Genomic DNA, 27,784 nt, shown 5'->3' with positions numbered 1-27,784 from the left:
AGTCTGTAAAACTAAAGGGAAAAGGAACTGCATGTAAGCACTGTTACTAAAGCTGTTTCCTACAGGAGTATAGGTCTACAATTCTGAAAGCACTATCCACGTCTACAAAAATTAAATGATTAATTAAATGGTTAGGGGATGGAACCATTTTAATGGAATGTTATATAGAAACCAGGTTTCTCATTGTTGGAGTGAAACATTACAGTTAAGCTAATGGAGAAGACTGGAATGACCCCTGTGGTAATAGACTGTAGTTGGAAATAATATAAAATTGTATTTAGATCAATTTAGATACAGATGATTGCATATACAAATATTTATAGATATGTGTATATTCACGGATCTGTACATAGACTCAGGTCTCTTAGCTCTGTCAGCTGAGAGGCCCCGCAAGCAACACAGTGCTCAGTTGTCACTGCTAATATTATCCTCCAATAAAAGAACCAGTGGTCTTTGGAGAAATGGCTGATTCTAGGACTTCGTCTTGCAATCTACAAGAGCCTGGGACATCTTGTAGGGCTGAAGTAAGAAAGTGCTTAAATAAATTCCCACAATAACGGGGATACATCAGGTGATACAGCTGCTGAGAGTTCCCAGTGCCCAAAGCTGGAACAACTTGAGCAACAAAACAAATAGAGTACTATTGAATTATAACCCACATTACAAGATAAATATGAATGAGCCCACACTAACATAAATAAATGGTTGAATAAAGAAATAAATGGGAGAAGAGATAAACATCCCATGCTAAAGAATTCTAAACGATTTACATAGATCCTCCACCCTTACGGAGGTGGACAATGATTTCTCACTCCATCAGCGTGGCTGTACACAGTGGGTTTCTTCTGAAAAGTACAAAAACGGCGTAAGGGACAGCAACTTTCCAGGGATATGGGAAGGAACTTGACAACTTTATCAAGTCTGGTGACCATGACCTTGCATTTTGATACTGGGGACTCGACACGATGTGATAACAATGGGACCTCTGTGGTCTTATTCTCCAACATATTACCTCAATCTATTCATTAAAAAAAAAGCATCAGATTAAATACCAATTAATGGGCATTCTAAAAAATACCTGATCAGTATGCCTTAAAACTGTCATGATCACCAAAAACAAGAAAAGACTGGGAAACTGTCACAACCAAGAGGAGGCTAGGAAGGCCTGAGTACTACAACAGAAAATGACATTAGTCTAAAACCAAGGAAATCTGGATAAGGTATGGACTCAGTTACTAATAGCGGACAATATTGGTTCATTAATTGTGACAAATGTACTATTCTAATGTAAGATGTTAAAAACAGGAGAAAATGAGTGTGAGGTTTACAGGAACTCCCTGTACTATCTTTGCAATAATTACCTCAATCTGAAACTGTTCTAAAATAAGGCAGTTAATTAAATAAATTTTTAAAAGCTGCAAAGCTGCTCTCTCTAAATATAAATAGGATATTATAAAATAAAATATATATTATAAAATACATTGTGTATATTTTTGTGTAATTCCCACATGTAATGAGAATTTATCAAATTGAATCTGACAAAGTCAGAACAAGTAATAACCGTAAGAACTGTCTGACCTTTATTCATTTTTAATATAATAGAGCATAGCTTTCAATATTTTAATTAAATAAAACTTTCTTTTTGTCTCTGGTATGTCCAATAATTATTTTGTTGTTAATTTTTTTCACATTTTATCAATTAAACCTTAAGCTATGTTTAAGGCAGATCATGCAAATAATAAATAAAAATATTCAGCACCATACAGGAATCATTTTGAATCTAATCAACAACAAAAGAAAAATCATTTTATACATGTGTGGCCCTAATCACTGCCATGAAGGTCTAGATTTATCTTTTGCCTCGGAAAAATATTAGAACATAAAAATATTTCAAGCTACATAGATGGTTTTCTGGTATTAAAATCCTCCATAGTTACAATAAAATATTTTTAAATACCTTTAAAAAAATGGAAAGGAGTGTCTTCAATGTAGAATAATATCTGAATCTAAATTAATATATATATAATTCTTTAAATCATTTAAAATATTAAAAATTTGTAAAAAAATTGAGTAAGAGAAAAGTTATATTCTTTAAACTGCAAACATTTTGAAATGTTTAAAGTTTATATAATGTTAATTATATTTTGAATTTTTAAAAATAAAATGAAATTAATGTAGACTATTTTAAATTTACATAAAATCTCATCTACAGAAATATCTTGCAAACAGCTATTATTCTTGGAGAAATACCTGTATCAGTGGCTCTTGCATTTACAGGAAATTTTCTTCCCTGAGAGAATAATTACGAAGGTGAGATCAATATACACATTGGGTAGACGTGTAATTTTAGACATTTTATTTTAGACAAACATTTTATAAAATCGTTTTAAACAGACAGAATGTCCTCCCATTCTTTACTAGAATAGTGTTCTTTAAATCTGAAATATTTATTTACTGACAATTTTCTTTAAAGATTTGGGCCAATACGCAACTCAAAGGTGAAGGAGGAATTTTAATGCAAATTATGAACATCAAAGGAGCTGAAGAGGTAGAAACCATATTTAGTAATCACTTTGCTTTTTACCATACCAGTCTTTCTCTGTTTTCCAGGGTTTCCAATTACAAAACCATAAATTCATTTATATTATATATGATAGAAAGTTTATTTTCTCTTTCATTCATACAAACACATAAATATGATATAAATATCCGTGTGTGTGTGTGTGTGTGTGTGTGTGTGTGTGTGTGTGTGTGTGTTTGCCATATAACTGCTGGCAAAGGTCCTTCAAGGGTCTTCCTATGGAAATAGAAACCACATTCTCACCCTGGCCATTATTTGCCCCATGTCTGTCTATACAGTGGTCACAGTTCCCGTGCATGACTCTCACTGAGCCTTTCTATTCTCCACACAGATGTTCATTTTTTTTTCTCCATGTTCAAATGGTCATTTTCTGCTATGCTCTTGATTGGAAGTTAATAAAGCAACATCTGACAGCTGCCTCTAGATCTTCAATATAGTTAATGGAGTTAAAAAATTTTCACAATGTCCTAAAGCATGTCCAATAAGCCATCTGACATGACTGTTGACCAAAATTTGACTTATCAAGTGATCTTATGAAATCGATACCATAATATGACACTAAGAGGCTGTCATATTAGAAGGGCTCAGAGGCCCTCTGCCCAACTTCATTTCCTATCATGCTTCTCCTCACTCCTGCTCCAGTCACACATTCCCTTTCAAAGAGTCTTCCAGTGACCCAAGATCCCTCCCATCTCAGGACATCTATAGGAAATACACTTTGTCTTTCCCCATTTCAACCTCCTTAATTTCTACACATTTCAGCGGAATCATGCCCTCATGGGAGCTTTCACTGACCCCCCTCAACAAAGGCAGGCCTCCTTGCCATACACTCTGCGAGCAGGATATACTTCTCTTTCTTAGCACTTACTACACTTATATACAGTTTTCCCTGGTATGATAACCTGATAAATACCTGTCTCTTTCATTAGATAAAAATAATATAAGGAGAGGCAAAATCCGATAAGGAGTACCTAACACAGTGCCCTGCACATAATAAGTGTTCAATAAATAAGTGTAAGTGGAATAACTGTATCTATATATACATATATGTGTGCAGAGGCACTGCAAGTATATTACGTAACAGATACTGAGTGTACATGGAATGTAAAGAATGTAATTTTAAAATGTGTTTATTATAAAGCATCCAAAGCTATTCAGTTTTCTCTTTGAAATGTTCACAAGAGCCTTTGGATATTGTAAGTTTTGGGGAGAAAGAGAAAACATATCAGGAATGCAATAATTGGAATTGCAGAAAAGCAATATTTAGTGATTGGCTTTTTCTCTTCAAATATCACTTTGGAGAAGCCTTTTCAGAACTTTCAAAATGGGCTCCATTCTTATTCATGTTGAATCAACCTGCTTTTTTATAGCACCTTTCACTTCTCTTTTCAAAATCATATTTGTTAATTGTCTGTCTTCCCATCACAACTTAAGATTCACGAGGACAAGCCCTTTCTCCACTTCATTCATTTCTGGATTTCCCATGCTTAAAACAGAGCATTGTGAAGGCACTAAATAAGTATTTATTTAATCAATTAATTTCAAGTGAATGAATTAAGGCATTTCATGGAACTGTAACAACTGGCTAAAAGTTGACTGAAAACTTCCCTATCCAACTATTAGATTTCAGATTCTTTCTGTGATATAGGTAAAAAATAATCTTAATTAGTTTAAATTGTATAACTAAATTGCACAAATATAAATTAAACATTTCAAAATTCACCAAAGGGTGTTTTTCCTAAACAGTGAATTGTTTCATTTACATAGGTGATTTTCCTGAGGCATACTATCATTGTTCTCAATCTTACCTAACACAAAAAAGAGTAAGCATTGTCTATGACAGACAACAGCTAATGTTGCTCATTGCTCTGACAAAGTTATATTCAGAATGACTCATGCCAGGTCCTTACTATACTCTCTGTATAGAAAAGGCTCACTAACCTAATTAAAAGCCCAATCCATGACATTCAAGATGACTTCCCACTTAGTGGTTGATGGCTGTTTTTCACTGTCTTTCACACTACATTTGGTTCCTGAAGGAGAAAAAAAAATTCATATGGTAGAACATAGAAGAACAATGGGAAAAAAATAAAACATGAAAAATCCTTAGGAAGCACCTGACAGGAAGAGTAATAAGTAAAGGCAGCAAGGTCAAAAGCAAAGTGTCAGTTATGAATGACTGTATCTGTCCCGTGGCACACTGTCATTCATGAAGGTTGATAACCATTCAATGCAAACAGAAGAATAGTACTTTATGGCAAAACTATTGGACATAACTCAGCTCACTTGTCTTCCTTGAAGGGTGGGGAATAATGAGAGAGAAAATAAAACAAACGTATGCATGTGAAACAGCAACTGTGTATAAAGGAACAACAAATTCCAAGCCAAGATTATTGTACCAATTTCTCTTCCCAGAGAACACCTGCATACATTGGGTATAAATGAATAAAAGTCTTTTGAAGAGTGCTAAAAGAAAAATGTTCAATGTGAAATTTTCTGAAAACCAATACTATCCAACAGTACATAAAAATAAAATATAGAAATATGTTACTACTCAGAAAAGTATATACTGTATACATATAAGGGAATGGGAGAATTTTCTGGCTTGAATAAATTGCTGGATTCTCCAAAATAGAAATGCTATTTTGTATTTCCTTAACAATAGACAAGTCAAAATATCCAAACTTTTACTCTCAAAATATACTAATGAATTAGAAAGACGTACTGAAAAATAAAAGAAGTACAAACCTAAAAAATGAACCTTACGCTAAAACAACAAAGCATTAAAGGAAGAATTAAGTCTATAACAAAAGAGAGAAATCTGGCCATTAATTCATGCAGGATGTGAATTAAGTAGAATAAAAATTGGTTTACTGTTCATGGGGCAGGGGAGGGAGAGAGTTAGGAAAAATAGCTAATATATGATGAGCTTAATACGTAGATGATGGGTTAATAGGTACAGCAAACTACCATGGCACACATTTATCTATGTAACAAACCTTCACATCCTGCACATGTACACCAGAAATTGAAATAAAAATTAAAATTAAAAAATGGTTTATTAACTAAAGATTAGAATCCCAACATGATAAATTTATTTTTGTCTTACTTACTCAACCCATATATGGAGCATCAAGTCTATATTAGGCACCCTTCTATTTGCTGGTAAAATGTTATAATAATAGAAACACAACTTAAATTTACTCTTGTTTTACACAAACTCGAACGAGGCATATTTAACTTGCTCAATACATTTTAATACTCCTTAGCGCAGGTGACGACACATAATGAAACCTGTACAGATACAATACACATTAAGGTCAAATTTTCATTCCAATCCAATTAATATTAAGCGTCTTTTATGTGTCAGTAGAGCTGGGTGTCACATGGGAAAATAAGAATACACGATTTAAGGAGCTCACAGATAAAAGGCAAGGAAAACGTAATGATTATACTAGTGTGTGAGCAAATTTTATTATATTATAGCAAAAAGGGAGAGTACTTTAGTGGGCTCTCAGTGAAATGAAGGACATATATGAAATTAGCAAGGTGTAATAGAGTATGTAGCACTTGAAATGGGCCTTGGAAAGTGAACAGGATACCAGCAAGAGCATAAAGAAAATGAGGAGGCCGGGCGCGGTGGCTCACACCTGTAATCCCAGCGCTTTGGGAGGCCAAGGTGGGTGGATCACGAGGTCAGATCGAGACCATCCTAGCTAACACAGTGAAGCCCCATGTCTACTAAAAACACAAAAACAAAATTAGCCGGGCGTGGTGGTGGGCGCCTGCAGTCCCAGCTACTTGGGAGGCTGTGGCAGAAGAATGGCATGAACCCGGGAGGCAGAGCTTGTAGTGAGTCGAGATTGCGTCACTGCACTCCAGCCTGGGCAACAGAGTGAGACTCCAACTCAAAAAAAAAAAAGAAAAAGAAAAAGAAAATGAGGAAATTCCAAGCAAAGAAACCAAGAAACTGCATGATTGAAGGCACTGGAGTATGGAAGTGTTTGAATATTTTGGGAACTTTGAATAGTGTGAGATGTTGAGAACATCAATAGTAAGTTAAAGACCTCAAGAAGTCATGACTAGGTACATTGGCCATATTCTGAAAGCGTCTATGACAAGGATTTGTGGGATGGGTCAGGGCAGGAATCTTAAAGATGGTAGGGAATTTGGGGAGGTGAAGCTGAGAGGCCTGAGAGTAGGCATGGCCTTGGAATAAGTGGGAGAATTGAAAGGTCACACTGAAGATCTAGTTGACATTGGATCATAAATTCATTAATGGAAATGATCAATATGAGATCAATATCAAGAACTAGAAATCAGATGAAGATAACTGAACATATGGCGGTAAAATATCTAGGATAGGGCTGAGAATATTGGGGGCTATAGCAGGTATCAAAAAAACCCACAGGCTTAGCAGCAACTGGACACAGGCTCTGAGTACCAAGTGACTCTATTTGTTTTGTTTTGTTTTATTTTGAGATGGAATCTCACTCTGTTGCCCAGGCTGGGGTACAATGGCATGGCCTCAGCTCACCGCAACCTCCACCTCCCGGGTTCAAGTGATTCTCTGGCTTCAGCCTTCTGAGTAGCTGGGATTACAGGTGTGAGCCACCACACCTGGCTAATTTTTGTATTTTTAGTAGAGATGGGGTTTCACCATGTTGGCCAGGCTGGTCTTAAATTCCTGACCTCAGGCGATCCACCTGTCTCGGCCTCCTGAAGTGTTGGGATTACAGTTGTGAGCCACCGCGCCTGGCCTAAGTGACTCTATTTGACTCCCAGTCACATCACACTAGCATGTGACTTTGGGCAAGTCACTCAATTTCTTCTGGCTTTGTTTTCCTCAGTTGTAAAATGAAGATAATAGTAATATGTATTTACAGTCCCTTAATTCAAGCCTTTGTGGTCAAGTGTGTTTTTAAATTCAGAATTGCTTAAACTTTAGAAAGTTCTTATAGTACACATACGATATACTACGCGTAATAGCCCAGTAAGTTTGTAATAGCAGTTCCACAATAAGATACAGGAATACTTCCAAAGTAAAATATATGGCTATTTATGTTCAATGGAATAAATTCAGACTACAAATGGGCTCACGTCAGTTTTTGTCAAATTTGAGGGCAAATGAATTACAGTTTTTTTAAAAAGCTTCAGAGCTTTTTAGACTTTGAATTTATGGTTATTTCTGTAGAATACATTTTATGCAAATCTAAAATAGTCTACAGTTAATTTTTTCTTATTTCTGAAAATTCAAAATGGGATTAACTTATACGTAAACTTTAAACATTTCAGTATGCTTGCAGTTTAAATAATGTAACTTTTCTATTGCCTGATTTTTTTTTTTCAAATTTTTGACATTTCAAATGATCGAAAGAGTTTATGGATAGGGATGTGTGGACTTTAGCACCTCAACCATAAGGTTGTGATAATTAAAAGAGATAATATATGTGAATGATTTTGGAGAGCATCTGGACCTGGAAGCACCCAGTAGTTCCTGTGGTGGTGATGATGGTGGTGTTTATGAAGGAAAAGAAGAGGCAGAGATTAGGAGAATAAGGGGGATTTGGGGTTACCACGAGATAGAAAAGTCATTTGAGAAATAAAATGGCAGAAGATCATATTCAGGGATTAAAATTTCAGAGTTAAAGATTTCAGAATCAGATCAGAGCAATTTCAGGTGAAGAAGACTTTTCTGAAGCAGTTTCCTAGGTTCAGGTCTAAGAGAAGAAAAAAGAGGAAGTCAGATAAACCTATGCATGAGCTTCATAAAGAAGGAAAACCTTTGACGAAATTAATTAAACATGGAGCTCGCCGTGAAATCTCCGTGAAACACTTGGAGATCATCCACCCATCTCCTAATTGCCAACACCTCATCTCCCAAAGCCTCCCTCCCCACCCCAAGGAGAAACTAAGTCAGTAGAGGAAAGAGACGCTGGGTCAAATTGTTCTTTATTCTGTCCACAAGGTGAGAACGTTGATGCTGGTCAGAGATTCTGGACAGGTAAGAGAGGCAAAGTATTTACAGCCATTGATGCTTCTAGCTCAGGAAATTAGTGTATGCAATTTGAGATTTAGGCTGCATTCATATGTGTATACAGTGATATGCGGCATACATAAGCTTCTCACTGGGATTGCATTCAAGGCAAATTCTATGTCTTAAATCTCTGTGTTCCTCTATCAACATCTATCTGTGTTCTACACAGAAGATACTCAGTAAACTGCAAAATGATTGGGACTCTTTTAGCCCTCATGTAGGTAGGTTCTATATATAAATTATAATAATATTAACCCCAAAATAAATGTAACTATACTAGGATCTTAAACACAGTCTATAAAATGCCAATAATAACCCCTAGAAGACCTATTATTTATCCATTTTACAAATAAGAAAATTGAGGCTCAGACTACTTAGGAGATAAGGCCAAAAATACATTGCAGGAAATTTAAGAGATTGAACCCAGATTTGTTTGAATCTGACGTCCGTGCTACCATCCACTACCGGAAACTAGAGAGCTAAATTAACAAGAGGCCATCTGCGAGACATGGTTTAAGCCCGTGTTAGGCAATTGTCATATTTCTCTTTAAAATGGCAATAACACTCACTCTATAATCTATTATCTGGACATTCTAACTGCTGAAACACCAGGGTGAGGATTAAAAATAAAAATTTGATTTGGTTTAGCCTCTCAATTTATTACATATATAAAAATATGATAGCCATGCTCATTAAGGTTTAATATTATGAAAGAGCTGTGTACGTCCCTTAAAGCCTTGGGCAACAGGACTGAGACCCAAATGCCCATGAACAGTGGATTAATTACTCAGCAATAAATGGTAAGACATTTACTAAGAACCAGGATGCCATACAGAAAGAATAATTATTGCTTTTATTAATTCATATCTTTGTTCTAAGGATTAAAAATGGAGGCACTAGAATATAACAATATAAAACTAAGCAATAAAACTAGTTAAGAGAAAATTCATGTAAAAATTAAGCAAATCCTAGTGCACTGACCTAGGTGTCAGCATCGACATTCTTCATAGCAACAGTCATTATGGAAAAGAAACTGCAAATATAGACATGCACATACAACACACATTTATATAATTGAAAAGAGGAAGCTAATTAGAAAAGTGTTACAAGACCATATTTAAAAGGAAAAAATATATATATAAAATCCTACCTATAGACTTAAGATGCCAGAATTTAATTTCATTTATCAAAGCCTGAATGTTTTTGTTTGTTTTTTTGTTTGTTTGTTTTGAGGTGGAGCCTTGCTCTGTTGCCCAGGCTGGAGTGCAGTGGCGCGATCTCGGCTCACTGCAACCTCTATCTCCTAGGTTCAGGTGATTCTCTTGCCTCAGCCTCCCGAAAAGCTGGGACTACAGGCATGCCCCACCACGCCCAGCTAATTTTTTGTGTTTTTAGTAGAGACAGGGTTTTACCACGTTGGCCATGCTGGTCTCAAACTCCTGACCTCAAATGATTCACCCACCTCAACCTCCCAAAGTGCTGAGATTACAAGCGTAAGCCACCGTGCCCAGCCAAAGCCTGAAAATTTTAAAACTGCATGTGGCTAGTAGGAAAAAAAAAAAAAAAAAAAAAAGTCATGACTGATTAGTGATGTCTTTCATAAGTGCTGAATGGGAAAAAAAAAAATCATGCTTTCTGCAGGTATTTTCCATCCCTTAAACTTCATGGTAAGTGACAAATGAACTGAACTCTTTCAGTATTCTCAAACTCCACTCATCTATATTTACTTTATTTTGAACTCAATGGAATATAACAGAAATAATCCAGCTCTCTATTTATTTGACATGTTTTAACCACTAAGAAACCCATTTTCCTCATTCTGAAACATGAAACTGTCACATTTACCAAGCAGGCTATTGTGAGGATTGGAAATCAAGGATTTAAAGCTTCTGACATGATGCTTGGCATATGGAAGACATTAACATTTTGCTGATATATATTCATATGTCAACACTCATTAATAAGACTGTTAAAAATATTTTTCTAAAATATAAATAATAATTGTTTAAACAGTAGCATCCCTCATCTTATTTTCTTTCCAGTGAAATGTTTTGGGAGAGAGATGAAGAACAAGAAAACTAAGGAAAAATATACATGTATGTCTTAATTTGTCATAGATTAGATTAGTGCTCCAGGATTTGGGCAGGAGGCAAGACTAACGAATGAGCTGGTAGCCTGTGGTTCGAGGGAGACTCTAAGCACAAATAATCACCCTTATTTTAATTTTTAACAATTCAATTGTCCTCCTCCACAACTCCCAGAACCACAGACGTTTCCATGTTAAAACTATCTGTTCTATCAAGAAATGGAGTCGAACGCGGCCTGGAAATCTTTTCCCTCTTACTTTCCTCTCCAGTTTTAAACATCTCAGGAGAATGCACTGAACTCCCTTAATGCAACAGAGAACAGGTACATTGTCCCTCACTTCACTCTGCCCTTGCAGTACTCTGCAGCCCATCGAGAACAGTTGCATCCTTCCTGTAACGCACGCTTGTCAGCCTTCGGTTTAAAAGAAAGAAAAGAAAAGAAAAGATAGTCACAGACAGCAGTGTGGGTATGGATCCATGTATACATACACACACACACACACACACACACCTATACACTTACACACACATGTACACCCTTCTACCAGAACATATTCAATGCTACTATTCCTTAATAGTCACTGGAGGCCATTTTTTCCACAGGGCTGACTCACAGATGATGAATAAAGGGAAGAAGGGGAAATCACAAATAATACATTAAGACCAAACTGAGGTAAAATGTCAAAAGTAATAGCCAAAACTCTACTATTAAGGCTAATAAGGAAAAGACGAATCTTTAAAGGCTAATAAAAAGGGCTTGGGTTTACTTCACATTGTCATTTAATAGCTGCTAAAGGGCAGATCATCACTCGCTTGGAAAGCCACTCTGGAAGATAAAAAGAGAAGAAATGGCCCCCAAGCACTTTTTAATGATGTGATTAAATATAAAACTATCATATTTTAAAAGGCAAATGCAAAAATAATTCATGTCAACCATGAATATGATTTTTGGAAAGTGTTCTCCCTGTTGTAATCCTATCCTTTTCTCCTTTGTTGCCTTTATTTTTTCATTTTTTTTCCATTTCACTCTTTGGTTCTTTTGACATTCAGTTTTAAAGAGCCACCCTTTTGTCATCTAGAGACCCAGAATTTTCTAGTGCCTGATATTAATCCAGTTGCTGGTATCTGCTCCCAAGCAAATTCAGGTCAGAATTCTACTGCTTTTGGATAAAAGCCATATCAACACTTAGAGAAAACAAACAAATGTGATTTTTAAAGAAAATATGAATTCTTACCACCAAACACAATTGGAGGAGTTTCTGAAAACCAAATCAGGCAATGCTGAATTGTCCATTTCACAAAAGCAATGAACACATTTATGAAATATTTTAATTGTAACACTGAAAATTACTTTAGCTCTGATTTTTGAAATATCTGTGAAAAAAGCAGATCTCATATTAGTGCATGTTTTTGTGTAGAAAAGTGAGTATTTTTATTTTTAAATACCGTTTCAGAACTGAAATTAGTTAAGGTTACACTTAAGAATAATTGGCAGCCAGGCATGGTGGCTCACGCCTGTGATCCCAGAACTTTGGGAGGCTGAGGCAGGTGGATCACTTGAAGTCAGGAGATCGAGACCAGACTGGCCAACATGGCAAAACCCCGTCTCTACTAAAAATACAAAAATGAGCTAAGCGTGGTGGTGGGTGCCTGTAATCCCAGCTACTCGAGAGGCTGATGCAGGAGAATCGCTTGAACCTGGAACATGGAGGTTGCAGTAAGCTGAGATTGTGCCACTGCACTCCACCCTGGCTGGGCAACAGAGCAAGACTCTAAAAAACAAAAGAAAAAAAAAAAAGAAAAACAAAGAACAAGTGGCATAATTGCAGAAACATACGTGAGCTAGATTTCCAAACTCTTGGCTCAATTTGTTTCATTAAACGGATACTGAAAACAAATTGGGCTTTTTTTTTCTGTTTCATTTTTGACTGTAGATGTTATGTCTATCTCTAAGGTTGCATTGATATTTGTACATGTCATCTCTGTAAGATTAACATCCAACATAAATGATGCATACCAAATAATCACCTCCATTTAGTCTTGTGACATTTGAGTCAGCCTCTTCCTATGTCAAACTGTGTTCATTGTTAGGATGGCCGCCCATATGCAGATTGAAATCGGCCTCCCTGCTGCATCCTGGCTGTTCTTGAACAGCAGAAGGAAGTGCTTCAGGGTGACATGAATCTGCCAATTTTACATGTCTCTTTTCAGTTTTAGGGAAGGAACACATGATCTCCCTCTTAGGGCCTCAATCCCCTGATTTCTCCTCTCCCATTCCTGGCAGCTGAATGGGTGCTCTCATCATTTGACATACATGATGATCTGCACATCTCCATGTGCCTATATTCTTCCATAGACATTCAGAGCACCACCTGTACTACATAGCTTACAGGCAGAGTGACTCATGACTTAATGTATTTTGTTTAAACTTTGCCATCACCATTCACTTACAGCACTTCATTGTAGGTTTATGCTTTTCTGGGGGGTGGGAGGGCATTTTTGTATCAGATTAATCTACCTATCATTTAATATATTATTTAATATTTATGTAATAATAAGCTTCTTAATTATTGGGGGAAATATTCTACATTAAAAATAGTAGAAATCATCATTATAATATTTCTTCGTAGATTGGTAATAATTTCAGGTTCACAGAGAGACAAATTTAGAGTCAAATTGAGCAAACAGGATTGCATTTTACCATGGAGTGGTAGGTGTGTACAATATCCTAGATCTGTTTGTTGGAACAATATGAATTGTAATCTGACAAAATCTTCTACACAAGACTTAGATGATCCTCAAATAGCCATTGCTAGGCTTCTCAAAACTTGCTAAATTGGAATTAGCACATTTTTTGGTTGATGTCAGTCTTTCAGTTCTAAAGGCATCCTCCAACCTGACAGCATGGGACAGGAAGCCATGAGTCTATGGTGAGCACTGCAAGGGCTTAAGAACTTTTACACTGTTGGTGGGACTGTAAACTAGTTCAACCGTTGTGGAAGTCAGTGTGGCCATTCCTCAGGGATCTCGAACTAGAAATACCATTTGACCCAGCCATCCCATTACTGGGTATATACCCAAAGGACTATAAATCATGCTGCTGTAAAGACACATGCACACGTATGTTTATTGCGGAACTATTCACAATAGCAAAGACTTGGAACCAACCTAAATGTCCAACAACGATAGACTGGATTAAGAAAATGTGGCACATATACACCATGGAATACTATGCAGCCATAAAAAATGATGAGTTCATGTCCTTTGTAGGGACATGGATGAAACTGGAAACCATCATTCTCAGCAAACTATCGCAAGGACAGAAAACCAAACACCGCATGTTCTCACTCATAGGTGGGAATTGAACAATGAGAACACATGGACACAGGAAGGGGAACATCACACTCTGGGGACTGTTGTGGGGTGGGGGGAGGGGGGAGGGACAGCATTAGGAGATATACCTAATGCTGAATAACGAGTTAATGGGTGCAGCGCACCAACATGGCACATGGATACATATGTAACAAACCTGCACATTGTGCACATGTACCCTAAAACTTAAAATATTATAATAATAATAATAAAAAAGAATCTCACTTCTTAGGAGAACAGCAGATATGAGCAGTACAAGAGATACCAGAGCCTGCTTACTGATGGGATTGCCCTAAAGTGAGATAGAAACAGACTGCAGGCCCAAACTGCTTCTCTTGGAGGCATACTTGAAACACAAGAGCCAAAAATGAAAATGTTATCATGATTCAGCACTTTTTGTCATTGAAATTTCCAGCCTAATTAGTGAGGCTTCATAAACTTCCCCCATTGAGGGGGAAATGAAAACTCAGACAAAATAAACTTTAGGAAAAAATTCTAGACAGAAGGTGAAATCTGGCTTAGAAAATGATATAGTAATTACTTTACCTAGTTCCAGTAAACCATAGATCCAGGGTATTCTACATCTAATCATGAAGTATAAAAATGCAATTCTCATTTGTTCAATTTCACTCTAAATCTGTATCTCTGGGGCCAGAAAGCAATTACTACTCTATGCACAAATAATATAGAGTAATAATTATCTTTACTAACCTTAAATCCTCTTTAACATTTTGTCTAACTAGCCTTCAGGTTTTATATCATGACTGATACAAATGTTGTTAAGTCTTCCGGTTACTCTGTTTTTCTGTGTTTACTTTCTATATGTGACATTTTTAACATCTAAAAGATATTTTCTTGCCAATATCTTTGTTATTGTTTTGTTTGAAATGTATTTCTCATACATTGATTACTCTGTTCTGGCACAAATGTATTTTATTGATCATAAAATTGCAAAGATACCACGAAGTGGCATTCCATCTCAGGGCTTCACAGAAAATTTTACTAACTATTAGTAAAGCCAGCATGAAGTTAGAAAAGAATATGATTTAAATAGAACCTAATAGAAGCAGTAAGACTTTCTAAAGGTTAAATCAATGTGGTTTCCTTTTGAAAATGTCTTCCTGGAAGAAATGCTGTTTTTCTGCACCAGCATCTTTATCCGTCTTCCAGAGGATTCTGCTCATTACTGCGATCATTCACTATTCTTTGTTGTGTTTTAATTATTTTTTGTTGCATCATCAAAGGCAATTTGCTACAGATGGGTCCAGTCATATGCTCCTTCCATCCTTCTTGGCACAAACACACTCACTTTGGCTCTGATTTTCAAAATCTCTGCATCTAAGCCAAACTCTCAACATGTCTTTCAAGCATAGGGTTTAACCCTTTACTGGCCAGGGGAAAAAAGGCAATAGCAATCTGCCTTTGAAAAGTGGAGAGAAAGATGATTAATTGTAAAAATCACCTTTATGAGCTGCTGACAATCCAATACTATGATAGTGGGAAAAACACAAATGATGTTTTTAACCTTATTAACATGACTAGGAGATACGGGATACATTGACTAGTGCAGCCATTAATCATTGATGCATTTAGCAAAATTTGCAATAATGAAATGTGTTTCTCATACTCTTCAGTGTGTAAAGCTTTTAAACATTCTCTAACTGGGGCATAATTATCTAGGGACACAGTAATTACAGGACTTGGTATCTGTAATGCCTCGTACTCATTTCACTGCAGCCTCTAACCAGAAATTAAAAATACTCCCTTTTAAGATTGCCCATCTTTTCCCACAATTACTTGTTATTCCTTACTTAAGTTAGTGACTTTCTCCATTCATCTCCAAAGCTAGCATTAGAATGTCAGTGCTTAGAATCAGAGTGCATCGGACAGCCAGGGTTCAAATCCTAGTGTCATTGGCAGAGTTTCTAAAACACAGCATTTAACAAATTCTAGGATTAAAGTGTGCACAAACATGCACACATACACACACACACACACACACACACACACACAAAGATACATCAAAAACATCTTCAGAGACAGGAAAAGACATCAGGGACTGTTGTTTTGGCTGATTTGAAGGGGGCACTAACCCTTTGAGGTGGCTGATTACAGAGAAAGATCTCTCCCATTAGCCCAGACTCTGTGCCCCACATATCCTTGGGAATATTCATCTTTATCATTCAAATCCCATAATCAACCAAGGGTAGAGTCATTTTGCAAGTGTAAGAGAGGGTACTCAGGTAAGTCTATGTGAACAAAATCAAAATGAATGGCAGCTCAAAAGAGACAAGTAGCCCTGTTTCCATAGAAAATGAAATGCACCCTTCTGATTCCAGTGCTGAGGATGGTTTCACAGCCTTCCTCCATTTGGAGTTGCCCATTTGAGGGATGCTGTGAGCCTCTGATGACGTTGCTAACCCTGTGCACTGCATTTATTGTGTATCTCTCCATCCCTGGAAGTTTCTGTAAGTCCAATGCATTTTTTAAATTTTACAATATTGCTTTGCAGCATGGGAGACAAAGCTCTGATCCAGGCAGAGTGTATGTGAACAAAAGACTCTAAAAGACACAATAATAAGGATTTAAAAATAACATGTTCCTTATCTAGTTGCAACTTGATTAAATGGCTTGTTACCCAGAGCATGAATCACTGATTAGCATTAGTTAAATATAGACATGACTTTAAGAGAAAACTTATTCCTCTGTTTTTTCATATTAGATGTAGGGAATAGTGATTCCATGGAAATAAATATATGATTGCTTTTCCTTATGAAGATAACTTTTGTTAGATATAAGTTCTAAATTTCTTTTCAAAGAATCAATACGTCAGTATGTTCAATTCTTTGCCTTCTACTTTTAAACTTAACTTCTTCATAAAGCAACCTTTTTCGATTACCTGCTCCACCCTGACTCATTCCGATTACCTGTTCTGTCATAACCATTTTTCCCGCCAAACTATTCACCCTGTCATTCTCTTTAAATTAGCCAATCAGAATTAGTTTAGCCTGCTCAGTCTAACCCTAGCCAACAGGGAAACGAAACAGCAGCAGGGGCCACGTGTGTCAGGCCTAAGAACCCCTTCCCCTCCCTTGTCCAAGTGTGCGCTCCATTGCTCCATCTGTAAGGGTGCAGCCTTCTATAGAAGTATCTTGCCTTGCTGAGAATTAAAAAGAAAAATTTATATTCCAGTGCTATTTATTTTGTGGAACCGAAACTTTACATATAATACTTTTATCTTTCTATTTAATAGAGGACAGTGAGTGACACTTTATGTGTTCTTTTTATTTTTTTCCTTTCCTAATAGTAGGATAGTATTTAGTTTATTGATCCATTCAATAAACATTTATCATGCCTGGCTGTAAGCTTTACGAATAAGAAAAGTTGACGGCTATTCAGGAGTGCAGAGTCTATTGGAAAAGATAGCTGTAAAATACAATACTATAACTACTACAATTAAAGTATGAATATATTGCAGTGATCACTGTTTTGGGCTGGAATGTTTCAGAGAAGTGGTAATACTGAATGGGGTTTGAAGAGTAAAAGGATTTTTCCATTTGAAAGAGGGAAAATCGGCCGGGCATGGTGGCTCACACCTGTAATCCCAGCACTTTGGGAGGCAGAGGCCAGCAGATTACTGAGGCCAGGAGTTTGAGACCAGCCTGGCCAACTACTCTTTTTAGTAGAGACAGTGCAACCCCATCTCTACTAAAAAAAAAAAAAAAAAAAAAAATTAAATTAGCTGGGCATGGTGGTGTGCACCTGTAGTCATGTGTAGTCATGGCTACTCAGGGGGCTGATACAGGAGAATCACCTGAACCCGGGAGGCAGAGGTTACAGTGAGCTGAGATTGTGCCACTGCACTCCAGCATGGGTGACAGAATGAGACTCAGTCTCAAAAAAAAAAAAAAAACAAAAAAACAAAAAAGAAAGAAAGAAAGAAGACAAGAAGAAGGAGGAGGAGAACGAGAATAAGGAAAATCATTTTAAGAGGACCATGTTTTAAACCAGGAAAGTGTAAAGGATCATGAGTTAAGGGAAACGAAAGTATTAAAAGACAAGGGTATAAAGATCGCGTGGGAGTCAAGTGGCAGAGGATGGAGATGTGGAAAGGAAGGCGGTCAGGTGGAGAAGGTTGTGCATACTGAAATGGTTTGAGTTCATCCTCTTTGGTTATGGGAAACCACCAAATGATTTTGAATAATGAAATGATCATGTATGTGCTCCACCATACTACTTTTTTTGTGGCAAGATAGATAGAATAGCTTTCAAGGAGGCAAAGTGGATATAGGGCACTGTCCCAGGCACTAAGAGAGATGTGAAGTTAGAATGAAAGGAGGCCAATCCCAAAACTGCTATGTGATAACCTGAGCTAAGATGTTGGTTATAAGGATATAAAAAATTATGAAAGGCTTAAGGGTTTAATTGATAGAAAATCACAATTTATTGACCTTAAGATTTGAAATATATATTTTTTCCATTGGCAGATAAAGAGATATCTCTTCTATGTGGCTTTGAAAAGAAGCTTTCATATCACATTTCATGATTAAAGTGTGATGTCTTAGTTTTGCAATTATTTTAGTAATCAGAAATGTATCTAAAGAAAATCATATGATCATAACAGTGTAGCATCCACACTGAAATTATTCTCTGTCATTGTAAACAATATAGACATCATGGAAGGCACTAAAAACAAACATTCCTTACAATGTTACTACATGTCAGGCATAGCAGTGGCTGTTGGAGCTCATTTAAGATGAATAAAACCTTCATCTCAATCTCCAAAAAACGTATGCTGAAATCCCAAGAAAAATATAAACATACCTAAAAAGAGATTAGCTTGAAAAACACAATATTTTTTTAAATTATTTTTAGTTTAAAATCTTAATCATGGCATTTATGTTTGAAATCAATGTGTATTTGTTGGGGAGGGAGGGAATGGTGCATATTTGATCTATTATCTAGTTAGTTTACTGAATATATCTGTTTCCTAGGCACAGATAATCTATAATGATAGTTTATCAACATATGTATATCTATAGATAGAGACAGTTCAATTGATCTACATTCATCCTAAGGCTTTACTTTATGATGAAAATATTCATATGAGATCATCAATATTAAAAAAATTTGTCAAGACTTTACTTAGATAAATTTGTTTTCCCTAAGAGAAATTAATCCAGAGGGCAGGTGTGTGTGTGTGTGTGTGTGTGTGTGTGTGTGTATGTGTGGTTTGCTGTTGTAACCCCAGTGCACTGTAGGCACTCATTAACTCAGTAAAACTTTGCTGAACAATAAGGAAATGATGTTTTCACTATATCATACATTTATATGATGTGACACATAGTGTAATCCATACCACATTACATGCATTCAGCTCACTCAGAGTTGAGATCTTTACATTGTATTGAATTAGTGAGTAAAAACAGCGCTCAATTAACTGCTGCTCAAGGTGTACCTAAAAATGAATGATCTCAGTCTAAGGAAAGCATTCTGGAACACTGATGTGACACTCAATATCATATTCATTTAAAAATATTACATATGCTGACTTAAGATAAAGTTTTAGAGATCTCTGCTTATGTAAATTAGTAAAGCTAATTAAAACTTTACTTAAGAGTAAATTTGTTCCACTGCCTAAAGCTGTGGAACAAATTAATTTCACAGGGTTTGTCTTGCAATATTGGTACGTTAATGGAATTCAATGAGTATTAAGTACCAAATAGTCCCCTCTCCTGGTATATGTCATAACAAGTTGAAAAATACAAAATGCTATTCCAAAAACTCTTAAGTATTTACAACTAATTTGGGGAAGATAAGTCATATACACATGAAAGTATTATAAAATAGGGAAACTTAAAAATGCCCACCAAAATCAAAGTTCAATTTGGTATGCTAAATTTATTGTAAATCCAATTGATTAGGCAGTTTGATATGAGTTAAAGAATAAAACAGTGGACATTTATAGCTATATGAAAGGATACAATGACCCAGAGAGACCATGTGAAGAGAAAAATTAAGGAGGCAAAGACCCAGTCCTCAGGTAATCCAGTATTAAGAAATTGAAGAGACACAGTTGGAAAAAGAGATAAGAATAAAATGCTGGGAAAGTGGGAGAAAAACCAAGCAGGTATGGTATCCCATAAGCTAAGAAGAGAAATGGCTTCCAAGAAGGGCTGGCCATAGTTGTTGAATGTGACTGAACAGTCAAGCAATGTGGTGACAGGAAGCAAATTGTTCACCACCTGTTGGTAAGATGAAACTGATGACCTTTCCAAGAGCAGATTCTATGCAGTTTTAGGGATTGGTCAGTGAATACAAATTAAAGAAGCAAGAGCAAGAATGGCGAGGTTTTGAAAAGTTTTCCTGTGCAGGAAAGCAGAGTAAAGAAGTGATAACTCAAGCAAGGAATTTGATAGATGAAAACCTTTTAAAGTTGTTTGTAGGCTCATTTGCTGATGCAGTGAGAGGGTGAGACTTGAAATAGAAGAAAGAGCATCAAGTAAACAAAGTCCTTGAGAAGAAGAACAGGATTAAAATCCATAACATAGCTGGATGGTAAATAGAGAGGTATTGTATGAGATATAGCTGTAAAAGTTGACTTTTGTTGCCAAACTGTTGAGAGTGATACAAAAGAATTACATGTTGGGACTTTTTTTTTCCACCTGGCAATGAGGAGCTTGCTGAATATATTTGAACAGATGAAAAGGGTTAGAACTCACATCAATGAAGATTAAGCTGCTAGTGGTTATCAGGATGTCCCTGTGGCAATCAGCCTCCAAGATGGACCTTAATCTCTGCCTCTCAATATTCATTTACTCTAGCCTGTGGTGCTCTTTGGTAGTCCCTTCCCAATTGAATAGTGCTGGCTGATACAATAAATCACATATTGTGGAAATGCTGATTTGTGGCTTCTCTGATTCTCTCAATTGGGTTACTTTCAGATAATTTGTGGAATAGATCACTTTCTTGTAACTCTCATTTAGTTTAATTGCCACAACCACTATCTTGCCTTGTCTTTTAAATCTAACCTGCTTCAAACACAATTAAGTAGAATTCCAGATCCTAAAAAACTAACACAAACTACATCCATGATAATAGGGACTTCAGTTTCTCCTGGAAGTTAGGCAAATTAGTTAACAAGCAACCTGCATTTTCTTACTAACACATAAGCAGTTTGTTTATAGCCAGAGACAAATCAGAAAACTTTCCTCACTCAGTTTCTACTTTTTTCCTTAAAAGCCCACTTCATTAAGTACAAGATTGAGTTTTACCAAATTTGTCAAGCCCTATTCTTAATACTTGGAATTCACGTGTGAAGAACACAGAAAACTGATGGCCACTGTTTACAAAGATTTCTTGTCTAGAGATTTTATAATTACCATGAGAACACCCCTTTCTACTGGCAGTATTACAAAGCAGGGTTTTTCACTTAATACAATTTTGGTATTGTCTCTCTTTGATATGAAAGCTATCTTAGGGTCTTTTAAAAAATAATGATCTTTTAGAAGTCTATAGAAATCATCTATTCTCTAGACCCATTTCTTAAAAGAGCACATTTATAAATTTTTAAAAAATTAGCCAACTTTAAAATAATCTGATAATTTGAATATGTCTTATTTTTTTAAATCTTGCTTTCCCGCTTGGTCTACATGCAGAAATAGTACCTTGGTTGTCATTTGCCAAGTTTAAACACGTGAATTAACTTAGTTAGCCTTAAGCCAGTACAATAACACATTATTTATGAAGATAAATCATCTTAACAACAAATAAAAAATTAGAGGGATTATGTCTTTAAAGTATTGATTTTGTCTAATAATTCACAAGGGGGAATCACAGTATCATTAACTATTTTTAGGAAAAGTTTATGCAACCACCTTTATTGAAATGAATAAAAGTCTTATACTAATCTTGATAAAGTATAAAGCCCAAATAAATCCTCTGTATGGGTGTGTTTTATTAGTATGCTTTAGTTTTCTCTAATTTAACACATTTAAAAATTATTGTGTCTACTAAAGATTATTTTGTCTGTCCCAAGTACTGAATTATAGTTTTGGTGTTTAAACAACAACAAAAAGGATGTTTTCTATACCTATTGTTTTAATTTCAAATGTAGAGCTACATTATGGTTTAAATAGGGCTTCATAGACTAATAGGTGAAACAAACCATGGCTTACAGTATTATTTCTACAGAGAAAAAGTGTTATGAGTTCAAGTAGAAGGTATGCAGATGATTTTATGGAAAATAAGATCATTTGAGCCTGTCTGTAATCAATATGAAACCTGTAGTCTTTGGCCTGCAGTAAAGGGTTGCACCATATGACTCTCTTTTATATTTATATAGAAAGTTATGCCATTTATAAATTTTGCAAGAAACTCCATGAAATTGCTAGACTGCTGTCCAGGAAATTGCCAGCCTGTAGAGTTCTTGGGGGAATCGGTGCCTCAGTAGATGCTGACTACAGTACTGATTATCAACAGCTTTCACGAAGCCCTCCTTTCCCTTCCCCTACACTCCGTGAAGTAGCTATTACATCCTTTCCCAACTTTCACTAATACATTTCTGAGAATAACTACCAAATTTTCACCTCCAACTTTAACATCTTTCTGGACACAGCTGTACTATTCATATTAAATGTTAGATGTCATACAAGCACTGAAATTATACGACAATCTAAAACCAATTCATCATTTTCTTATCCAAAACTAGGTTGATCGTCTTCCTGAGTTTCCTAAGTTTTACCCCAATAATTCAAATAAAAAACTTAGGATCTTTATGCCTCTCTTTCCTTGGTTTCCCAATTCTGAGTCACAAACCACTTACTTAACAATATATTTTTTAAAATTTATCACATAGGTTGTATCTTATTCATGACAAAATGACTTATCAGTTACTGCTTTGTAATAACTTTAAGTTGCACCTGAATGGATTTTACTTCTTGTCCCCCCTCTAGTGTGTTCCATGTGCTACCACTACAACAACCTTCTGGAAAACATGTAGGAATTATTTATCCATAATTTTAATTATTAAACAGGTACATAATTATATAAAGTTCTGTAGAGTCTATAACTAAGAGAATTTTACTGATAAAACTATTAAATGATCTACTACATTTAAGAGGAAATTGAACTTTTTTTTTTGGAAATTGATCTTACAAGGAAGGAGAATCAATTATGAGGAAAGCAATTGGTAAAATCTTTTTTTTTTTTTTTTTTTTTTGCTTTTTGTTTTTTTGAGACGGAGTCTCACTCTGTCACCCAGGCTGGAGTGCAGTAGTGCGATTTCCGCTCACTACAACCTCTGCTTCCTGGGTTCAAGCGATTCTCCAGCCTCAGCCCCCCAAGTAGCTGGGACTACCGGTACCTGCCAGGGATGGTGTTTCACCATATTGGCCAGGCTGGTCTCGAACACCTGACCTTGTGATCTGCTCGCCTCGGCCTCCCAAAGCCCTGGGATTACAGGCGTGAGCCACCGCACACAGCCTAAAATCATTTTAAAAAAACCTCACTGGCTATGTGGTAGTGCAGAAAAACAACGAGAAACTAGAGAATAATAATCTGGTAAATGGGTGGAAAAGATTGGGAGATAATAAATTGTCCTAAAATCCTTTTTTTTCATGATTAAAAGAGAAGTAATCCAAATTATTTCTATTAAAATAACTAAAATTGGATACATAGTTTTCAAAGCATAAATCAAAAATTTTAAATAAACGAACTCTCCCTCAAAATCAATCTAGTATAAAGCAGAAAATTGGTGAAAGAAGCATAGGAAAAGTACAGTAAACTGAGTATTACTGTTGAAGGGTTAGGGCGCTTTTTCTGAGAACATAAATCTACCAATATCTCAGACCTAAATTTGAAATAATGTTGCAAAATGATAAAAAGTTAAAGACATTTTACACAATATAATCACGATCAAATCATTAATAGTGCCTCAATTTCAAAACTATTTAGTAGTTTTTTTTTGTTATCAAGGGCTATGAAGTCAGAGACTGAAAATCTTTGAGTCTCAGTTTTTCATTTGTAAAATGTGAGGATAACTGTTTCACAATATTTTTGAGAACTGTGTTACATCATGTATGTGATGGTAACCTTACACATAGGAGGTATTCCACAATTGATGTTACCTATTACTTTTTTTCTAAGATTTCAATCTCTTTACATAGATTAAATTTTTAAGAATAAAGTTATGTTATAAAACACATCATATAGGAATAATTTATTTTCTTTCTTTGTAAAATAAAATCTTTGATCTACATAGTAACAGCTTTTAATTTACTCAACACATGAAATGTCTACACTTAACATTACTATGAGAGAAAACAGTGATAGGTAAAGCATAGAATGAATCCCCTTGACAGATGAGCAGGATTTTCGTGGAAAAAGATGGCAAGACACAAGTTCAGGAGCAGTAGTGAAATGATGATTCTTCTGTTTTATGGTTGGCAGACTCTGCCTCCTGGTGGCTTATCTCTTACATTGGTTTGTCATTTTTCTCCGTGAGTTCATCATGTGCAGGAGGTTATGTGTTTAAGTTATCAATTTGTCACTACAAGGCTTCAGGTTCCACCCGAAAGATTCCAGGGTCCTACATTTGTTTTAATACTAATTTCTTAGCTCATCATGTCTTCATTATGCAATAATATACACTTGGATTCCCCACTGAGTCACTGTATAAATTTGGGTTTTCTAGTTATATCAGAGACGTTTCAGCCCCCATACAAGACTCCCGTCAGGTGATAAACTTCTTTACTCTTTTCCTTGCTGGTTGATAGGTTTTTTCTAGTACCCCTTCAATTGACTAAGTAGTTTAATTGATGCAGGTTAAAAGCTCATTGCTGTAATTTAAGAGAGTAAATAATACAAACTTTTATTTATTTATTTGAGACAGAGTTTCGCTCTTTCACCCAGACTGGAGTGCAATGGTGCGATTTTGGCTCACTGCAACCTCCGCCTCCCGAGTCCAAGTGATTCTCCCACCTCAGCCTCCCGAGTAGCTGGGATTACAGGCACCTGCCACCACACCTGGCAAATTTTTGTATTTTTAGTAGAGACGGGATTTCACCATCTTGGCCAGGATGGTCTCGAACTCCTGACCTCAGGTGATCCACCCACCTTGGCCTCTCAAAGTGCTGGGATTGCAGATGTGAGCCACTGCACCCAGCCATAAACTTCTTAATACCATTGCATGTTATACAATTTACTTAAGTAATGATCAGTGTAACAATATGAAAATCCATGAATGTACAGTCAGTTGTCCCACAAGGCTTATACTTTAATTTTTTAACAGCTTACACATTTAATCAGAAAGTTTTGGCAGCTGCAACATTGTTTTTCCATCCATGAACTTAATATAGCTCTATAATTAAAATTTTCTCTTACCAAGCTCCAAATCACTGCTATGTTTAAAAGATTCTAGGAAATTACTAGTGTCCCTTGGTTGTTTGCCTTCTAAATGTTGGGTAAAGGCTGTGTGTGAAATTAGTAAACCTTTGAGTCCTATACCTTGACAGGTAGTCTGGGGTGATGATTAAGCACTTGGATCCTGGAACTGGACTGTCTGGAGTTGTACTCCAGCTCAACCACTTACTAATGTTAAAAAGTTAATGAGTTCTCTGGAACTTAGTGATCTGATCTGCATAAAGTATGATCATGGTAGCTTTTTTGCACTTATTATGAACATTAAATTGGATCATGTAGTTAGAAGAGTGCTTAATTCATAGGAAGAGATGAATAAGACTTAGGTACCATTAATTGTTCCATTAAGCAAACATTTATTAATTGACGATTACAAGCTAGGCTGTGTTTGGATAATAATGGTATTACAGAGCACCAGGGAAATGCTAGCTACTGCTGCTGCTGGTAGTGGTTTTTGGAACTAAGCATATGTATTCACAAACCCAACTATTTTAGTTTGTGTTCTTCATGTATTTACCTAGCTGAGCTAATAAAGGCAACCTCATGGGGTCTAAACAATATCTTCTCAAAAATCTGAATTTTATATTTTCAGTATTGGGTCACACATCATTGTGGACAATTGCTACATAATATTTTAAAACCATTCTTCCACTTACTGCTGCCTAAGAGAATGGCCTAATATTTAAAGTCTTCTCATTCAAAAAGTCTCACATTTGATATTATATTAATCCTGTGTTTGTTGAAAATATTTTTCTGAAAAAAGAAATTATAGCACATTTACCAAAAATACCCAATTAAGAGTGAATAAAATGGAAAAAATCCACATGGTCATATATGTTATCAAGATGGACTATAGTACTAGGCAACATTTATGTCAAAAAGATTCTTCTATGTTCTTGTACACAAATTCAGTTTTTGACATAGTAGACGTCTAAATCTATATATTCTGCATTATCCCATAAGCTAAATGGAATTTCTAGAATATTAATTAATCATCTATTTGCTGCTACCATGCAACATTTATTTTTGACTCTTCCTAAAGTAGGTCCTCACTAAACACTTGTTAAAGAAAAAAAAAAAGTAAGGAAGGAAGAATGGATGCAGGGGAGGGGAAGGGAAGAGGGGAGGGAGGGAGGGAGGAAGGAAGAAGAAAGGAAGGAGGAGGGGAGGGAGTAAGGAAGGAAGTTGTTCACTAGCTTCTGTCTAGCTCTACTTTCCTAGCGTCCATTATCAAGGTTATTCCCTCAAGTGCACAATGTTCACACTTAGCTGAGAGATTTAATTTAGATTTTCAGAGGTCAAGACCTAGGCTTGTACTATCCAAGTTTTTGGTTTGAAATGCCTGACTACAGCTTCATTTCAGAGTACAAATTATTTCACCTATACTTTTTCAGTAGTGAGAAAAATGACTGTTTTCTAGACTTGAGGTTCATGAAGACTGCCTTGAGGTTCATTTAGAGTGGTTTGTAATGAGGTGAAAAAAAAATCTATACTAAACTTGGGTGTGAGATATCAAAAACTATTTATCATACTAAATCTAGCTTATCCAACTTGACATTGGATAATATAGGCAATATGAAAAGCAGAAAGCACAAAAATAATACACTTGGAAAATGTTTAAGAATTGCTCAAATGAGGGTAAAACTGACAAAAAACTATAATCAGTCATGGATGTTATCCAGGTATTAATTATGTGGCATGGCTTGGAACAGACACAGAGCAAGCTACTAATTAACTAAAACCTGAAATGTCAATGACTAAGATTATTTTGTTGTCCATTTTGTGATGATACGGTGGACTACAGATCATACAGATCTAAATATGTCATGATCACCATATATTATATGTATCAAAATATCACTATGCACCCCATGCATATGCATATTATTTTTCAACTAAAATTAAGTTATATTAAAAATTAAAAAAGAAAATGGAGATGTTTTACATTGTACAAATTGGAAGTAAATTTTAGCTGTATAAAAGCTAAATGAAACTAAACCACCACCAGAATTTAAATTTAACACAATTATTTTTAATTAACGTTCTTATTGTGAGATAACTATGAATTCACATGAAGTTTTTAGAAATAATATGGAGTAATCTCAAAATAGCTTTTATCCAGTTCCCCCAATGGTAACGTCTTTCAAAACTAGAGTACGATATCATAACTAGGATATTGACACAAATACAGTCAAGATATAAAACATTTCCATTACCACAAGGATTGATAATATTCTTCATGTTACTCTCTAATAGCTGTACCCACTTTTCTCCTATCCCATTTCCCTC

General features: G+C 35.7%; 1 protein-coding gene across 1 annotated transcript in view; it reads right to left on the bottom strand.

The window, feature by feature from the left end:
- Window positions 1-27,784, bottom strand: part of MALRD1 (MAM and LDL receptor class A domain containing 1) — a 690,246-nt gene that overhangs the window by 288,653 nt on the left and 373,809 nt on the right. The window lies entirely within an intron of this gene.

This window comes from Symphalangus syndactylus, chromosome 10, assembly GCF_028878055.3.
Source record: "Symphalangus syndactylus isolate Jambi chromosome 10, NHGRI_mSymSyn1-v2.1_pri, whole genome shotgun sequence".
In the NCBI taxonomy this organism is placed as follows: Eukaryota; Metazoa; Chordata; class Mammalia; order Primates; family Hylobatidae; genus Symphalangus; species Symphalangus syndactylus.
This window is presented reverse-complemented; position numbering and strand designations above follow the sequence as displayed.